This window comes from Oryctolagus cuniculus, chromosome 6 (assembly GCF_051225735.1).
Source record: "Oryctolagus cuniculus isolate XC-2025 breed Fujian yellow rabbit chromosome 6, ASM5122573v1, whole genome shotgun sequence".
Lineage (NCBI taxonomy): Eukaryota > Metazoa > Chordata > Mammalia > Lagomorpha > Leporidae > Oryctolagus > Oryctolagus cuniculus.
In genome coordinates this window covers 128,916,961-128,922,987 of record NC_142872.1, presented here as the reverse complement: position 1 = coordinate 128,922,987, position 6,027 = coordinate 128,916,961, and positions in this window count along the sequence as shown.

The window sequence follows — 6,027 nt, the reverse complement described above, 5'->3', positions numbered from 1 at the left end:
CTCCTGGCTCTTGGCTTTGGATTGGCCCAGCTCCGGCTGTTGCAGCCATATGGGGAGTGAATCAGTGGATGGAAGACACCTCCCCACCCCCCGTGCCTCCAACTCTGCCTTTCAAATAAATAAATAACTCTGTAAAAAAAAAGGGGGTGGTGGCACTGTTGTGTAGCACCTGCAGTGCCAGCATCCCATATGGGTGCCGGTTCAAGTCCTGGCTGCTCCACTTTCAATCCAGCTCTCTGCTATGGCCTGGGAAAGCAGTAGAAGATGGCCCAAGTCCTTGGGATCCTGCACCTGCATGGGAGACCTGAAAGAAGCTCCTGGCTCCTGGCTTCAGATTGGCACAGCTCCAGATCTTGCTGCCATCTGGGGAGTGAACCAGTGGATGGAAGACCTCTCTCCCTCTCTCTCTCTCTCCCTCGGTCTCCCTCCCTCTCTCTCTCTCTGCCTTTCAAATAAATAAATAAATAAATATTTAAAAACAAAGGATATATCAACAAATCTAGCCCAAAAAAGATAGGATTATAGATTGTAACAGAAAAGAGACTGAGTTAGAAATGAGAATAGATCCAGAAAGGCAAATTCCCACAGGACCAGCTCCAATGACAACTCTGAAAACCCCAGGAGGGCTCTGCTAGGACATTCATGGGTCATTCGCCTCTTCTTAGAGCCCCCTAGAGTCATCATTACCTGTTGCTGTGGATTCGTTCTGAGAGGAGGAGTGCAGTGGGGGCAAGAGGCGTGGAGTCACCACACAGACCCTGGGAGTTGGGTAAAAGCAGGCCAGAGGCGAGCAGCCCACAGACTCATTTATTTCAGTTGGTACAGCAGCTTATATAGCCAAGGCAGCCAATCCAGCCAAGGGGTAGTTTAAGCCCTAGCCAATCACAGCCTGTTGCCAGGCAGGCTCCGTTGCCAGGTGGTTTCTCAGGGGGTTTCCAAAAGCATTCCTGAGTAACTGACACTGGCTTGCCAGCAGCCATCTTGGCATGGCCTTCTCATTCCACCACAATTACCTATGTCTTCTCACACTGCAGTGGGCAAGTTAGTGCTGCCTTCTGCACTTTCTTCACTAAAACAAATAGAGGTTGAGCAGTTCGCTAAGTTACTCTAAATGTCAGGAAGATGATGATCAGGGCCTAGATCTCTGAGTCCACTCGCTTCTCCTTAGAAAAAGGGGGCTGGCACTGTGGCGAGCAGGTTAAGCTGCCACCAGCAACACCAGCATCCTGTATCGCAGCACTGGTTTGAGTCCCAGCTGCTCTCAGCTCCCTGGTATGGTGCCTGGGAAAGCAGCAGTGTTTGGGCCCCTGCACCGACATGGAAGACCTGGATGGAGTTCTTGCCTCCTGGCTTTGGCCTGGTCCAGCCCTGGCTGTTGCCGCCAGTTGGAGGATGAACCAGAGGATCGGTGGAATATTTCTCTCTCCCTCTCTCTCCCTTTCCCTCTCTCTGTTGCTCTGCCTTTCAAATAAAATAAATAATTATTTTAAAGAGTAGTTAACCAGAACAGTAAATTAAGAAGAAAGAAAAAAAGGAAGAGCAGATTTTCCCCTTTTCCAGCCTGAAGAAAAAGTGTTTTCTACAGATCTGAACAGCCCACCTTACAGCCATTGTTAATGCTGCCGTCCCTACGCACATCTCTGACTGTACCTTCACCGTAACCCATGGAGACCTGACAGTGTGTGTCTTGTCTTTACCCACCCCGACACACACGGTGGGCTGGGTAATTTACAAGGACAGGAGTGTGTGCTCACAGCTCTGGGGGCCAGGGAGTCCAGGGCCAGGACCAGCAGCAGGTGCTGTGCTACCAGGCGGCGCCTTCTTGGAAGGCCCGGCCGGCCAGCTCCCTGCAGTCTCTGGTAAGGGCCCTAACCCCGTTCATCAGGGCTCTGCCACAGCCACTTCTCCCAGGGGCCCTCTGTTATACTTTTACACCCTACACATTTCCAAGGGACACACGCGCGCGCGGGTGACAGCGGTAGGTGGCGCTGGGGAGGAGCGGGAAAACCGGCGGGCACCTGGGGAGCAGGTTTGGCGGCTGCTTGGGGCAGCAGATGGCGAGTCCCCTCTGTCAGCAGCCCCACGTGCGGCGACATGGCCCCGAGAAGGGGAACTGAGTGCTCGCCTCCCCCTGACCATGGCCTGGAGCAGGGGAATTGCTTCCTGCAGCCCCGGGAAGTTCCCAGATACGTTCATGTCACACAGATAGGTCAGAGACCTGGGAGTCTTTCTCTGAGAGGAGAAGGTACTTTCAGAACCTCTGTTCTCCCGGGCCCTGGGATGTGGCCACCTGTCCCTGTACTCCCGTATAAAGTTGCCCGAGGAGGCAGGTGGCAACTGTTACTCAGCGTTTCCCGGGTGAGGGAGAGGGACCCCAGTCACTCATTCTCTCAACACCAGTTTGGCTGCTGCTACTGCGATCAAGGCTTTAGTCAGATAGGATGCAGACACGGAAGAAGGGTCATGGCACAGGTGCTGGTGCAGCAGTGGAGAAAGACACCACTCGGGACCAGACCCCTGGGTCTGCGTCCCACCTCTGTGCCTGATCCAGCTTTCTGCTGACGCACACCCCAGCAGGCAGCACATGACGGCTCAAGTACTGGGGTCCCTGCCACCCACATGGGGGACCCAGATTGAGCTCCGGGCTCCTGGCTTCAGTCTGGTCCACCCCAGGCTGTTGCAGGTATTTATAAAGGGGAGTGAACCAGTGGATAGAAAATCTCTATCTCTGTCCCTCTTTCAAATAAAATGAAGATGAATAAATTTAATTTATTTAAATAAAAGAAGGCTGGGGCACTGGAAAGCCAGGCTGCCCCTCAGCCCTGTCCCTTCACATGAGTTGGAAATGAGGCTCAGTTTGCTTTTTACAGTCTTCAGTCAACAGAAGTCACTGCCGTGTCTTACATGGAAAGCACGACTCCCTGCTCACAGGAGGTACAGGCGCAAGGGAAAGGAGTGGGGCAGAATACAGGGTTCTTGACTGTGATCACCCAGCAGGACCCTGCCTCCTGACGGAGCGGGAGCACAGCAGCCACTGGTACAGAGGCTGGGCAGCCCCACGTTGTCCGTTGTCTGTGTGCACACTGCTTCCTACACTGCTTGTTCGGGGGAGCTGACTTGGCTCAGCCTGAATCTGGGGTGATTAAATCAATGGTCAGAGTGGGTTTCCTACCCCACCCCCAAAGTGTGCTCCAGTAATCAGGGTCCCAGCCTCAGGGTGTTGTGGGGAAGCACAGAGAGTGCCTGGAAAGTGCGTGGTGGAAGTCGGCACACAGAGCAAGCACTCAGCAGATGGGAGCTGATATTTCAGTCTTGCAAATGTTTGATTCTTGTCCTTGCTCTTCCTTGGCGAATGGGGGCCACGGCGGCTTCTTTCTGTCCCGCCTGTGACGTCACGCCTGCAGATGTTGGCCATAAAGTCAGGGCACCCTCAGGGCAAGACTGAGAACCAGAGCGCACTAAGGGAAGCTCAACAGGGCTCTGGAAGTGCGGAGGCCCCTCTGCCCTGCCCTGCCCTGGGTCGCCCCCTGCGGCCAGGTCGGCAGAGCTCACAGCAAGGGCCGGCACGTGCATGGGCACTGCTGTCTTGCACCTAGAGAGCCTCTTCCACACCTGGAAGGCTCCCCAGGCTGGGGCAGGCTACCCTCAGAGGTTGGCAGCTGTCCTCTCTACCCTGTAACTAACAATAGCTACCATTCAAGCAGCACTCACAGATCTTCCATCCACTGCTTCACTCCCAAAATATCCACAATAGCTGGGGCTGGGCCAGGCCAAAGCCAGGAGAGCAGAACTCAATCCCATCTCTCGTGGGTAGCAGGGGCCCGATACTTGAGCCATCACCTGCTGCCTTCCAGGTGCTCATTAGCAAGAAGCTGAAGCAATTCTGTCACTTAGACACTCCGATAGGGATGTGTAGGCACCCCAAGTGGTGTCTTGAATACTGTGCCAAGCAGCCCCCTGACCCCCAAATGAGCCTTTTAACAGTACCTACCTCCTGGCATTGCTGTGGGGATTAAATGAAATAATCCACGCTAACAGTATTTATTATGCTCGCATCCCACACCAAATCCCTGAGTCTGCGTCCCACCTCTGTTTCCGATCCAGCTTCCCGCTAATGCACACCCTGGCAGACAGCTGCTGACGCCAGCGTCCTGGTGGAGGGTTTGTGACGTCCTCTCAACGCAAGCCCCAGCGGGAAGGCCGCACGCCCTCCCCTGCAGTTAGGAGGGAAGACAGGAGATTACTGAGGGCCTTGGGAGAAATTTTCCATTCCAAGCAGCGTCTGTCCTGGGAGTGATCCGATTCAGAACTGAGAAAAACAGAACAGAAACTGGAAATAGCGTGAAAAATGCTCCCCCCTCGGTGGAGAACGGCTTCAGGCACACTCAGAGGATGAAATCCATATCAGCACGAGGACTTGGTTTTGTTTTTTATCTGCACTGCCCGGGTGCTGTCCCAGCAGCGTGGGGACGTGAGCGGTGCACAGGGTGTGCGGGCCCGTGCGGGCGGCACCTCCTGCAGGCCGGATAAGCAGTGCGCGCTCCAGTTCCCCGCGAACGGGGCGACGTGCAGGGGAGAGCGGTGACTGGGGCGTAGAGCAGCAGCCAGGGGTACGCCGCCTCTGCCCAGGGCCACTGAGAGATTGACAACGCCATTCTCAGGCCACACAGTGGGCCGCGTAAAACGGAGCCTGCTGGAGATGTGCTGGATTCCCGGTCCGCCTGCGGCTGCCTAGGCAGGGCCGACCCAGAGGATTTCACGGTCTCATGGGCCGCGGGCGCGCGTTCCCCACCCCGGCGCCGCCCACGCTCGGGCTCGGGTGGGCTCCGGCGGCGGCGTCTGCGCTGGGGACTGGAGCGCCTGGGGCTAAGCTCAGAGGGGGCTTGGGCGGCACGGCGGGCAGGGTTCTTCCTGCAGCTCGCGCTCCTATTCGCATCTGCCCCCAGCCCCAGTCCTGTCCCCAGTGCCCAGCCTCCTGGCCTCCGTGAGCTGTGCCCAGACCCTGCAGAAAGGAGGCTGGGAGCAAAACTTGGAGAGCAAGTCCCCAAAGCTGCCTGCTGTTAGGGAAGAGTTTCACTCCCGCTGCAGCCTTCTGCTCCGATGGCACAGGTACAAAGCCAGGAGAGAGACCTGTTAGCACCTGCAGGGCGCCATGTCCCCGCAGGAGACCGGTGTCCAGAGGAAGGGCTGGCGCCCCGGAGGGAAGCTAGGGGCTCTGGTGCAGGCCGTGGTAACAGTGAAGAACATTTTCATCGCGTGAGAGAAAGGTGGTTTCCAGCTCTCACAGGCTCCCTGGTAGGGACACCTGACTTTAGGGAGCCCAGAGAAGAGGCCTGGGGACCAGCACAGCCAGGGGAGATGACGCTGGTTTGTAGAGCAGGGTGGAGGCCGTGGAGGTGAAGAGAGGGGACAGAGTCCAGAGCCCTTCCCGAGGCAGAGCCCAGAAGGCTTGTTGATATTCTGGGCGTCAGGGGCCAGCAAGAAGCAGAGACCCCGGCTGTCTGGTCCCTGCTTGCGTATCTGGGTAAAGGAGGAAGACTTGGTGGGGATCCCTTTGGCAGAAAAACAAGTCAGGGTTTCTGTTTTGGATGCGTTGAGGTAAACATGCCTTGAAGACAGGCAGGCAGGTGGATGAGAAGGCGGGAAATCAAAGGGAGGTGGGCGCTGGGGCCATGGACAAGGCCTGAGCTTCCCTAAGGAGGGGGCAGTGAGTGGAGAGAGCGCGGAGGAGCAGCCTGAGCTCAGCCCTGAGGGAGCCACTCTAGGGGACCAGAGAGGACAGTGACCTTGAGGACAAAACTGAGCAGGAGTGGTGTCACAGCAGCCGAGGGACGAGAACACGTCGGGAAGACAGGGGCGGGCGCATGGAGCCGCAGGCAGTGCCCCCGCCTGGGCCACCTGCGCCCCGTATCTGAGGGCCTGCTCCTGGCCCTGCTCCCCCCACTTTCCTGATTCCGCTCCTGCGGGTTGCAGCCCCCCTGTGGGAGATCTGGTTGGAGTTCTTGGCTCCTGGCTTTTGGGCTGGCC